The sequence below is a fragment of the Orycteropus afer genome, unplaced genomic scaffold, assembly GCF_000298275.1.
Source record: "Orycteropus afer afer isolate SDZICR_OR568_19922 unplaced genomic scaffold, OryAfe1.0 scaffold00072, whole genome shotgun sequence".
NCBI classification, from domain to species: Eukaryota; Metazoa; Chordata; class Mammalia; order Tubulidentata; family Orycteropodidae; genus Orycteropus; species Orycteropus afer.
Window position 1 is genome coordinate 11911428 of NW_006921659.1, and position 420 is coordinate 11911847.

The following is a 420-nucleotide window of genomic DNA, read 5'->3' on the forward strand; positions in this document are numbered from 1 at the left end:
CTACATAGATCCCCTTCCAAGTGGATGACATTGGTACCCGGGCACCATCTAGTTCTTCTGGTCTCATAGTCATATAGGCTGCAGATCAGATGGTGTACCAATCATTAGGAATAATTGTTTCCATGACTTTTGGCTTTCTTCATTCTTCTTTGCTCTGGATGAGGAGAGACCCAGCTTGCTGGCTTTTAAGATCTCAGGCACTACTAGCCTATATATGTTTTATATAGTATATTATGCCAATTGAGCTTGATGTCCCCTGTGACTATGGTCCCAAGCCCACAGGTCCAACTACTCTGTCCCTTTAGGTAGCTGGCTGTGACCAAGCAGTGACCACTCACATTCACAAAACTTATAGGACCACTGTCTGCAAACCTTATGTATGTTCTTGGATACACTCCCCATTTCATTGATATACCTAAT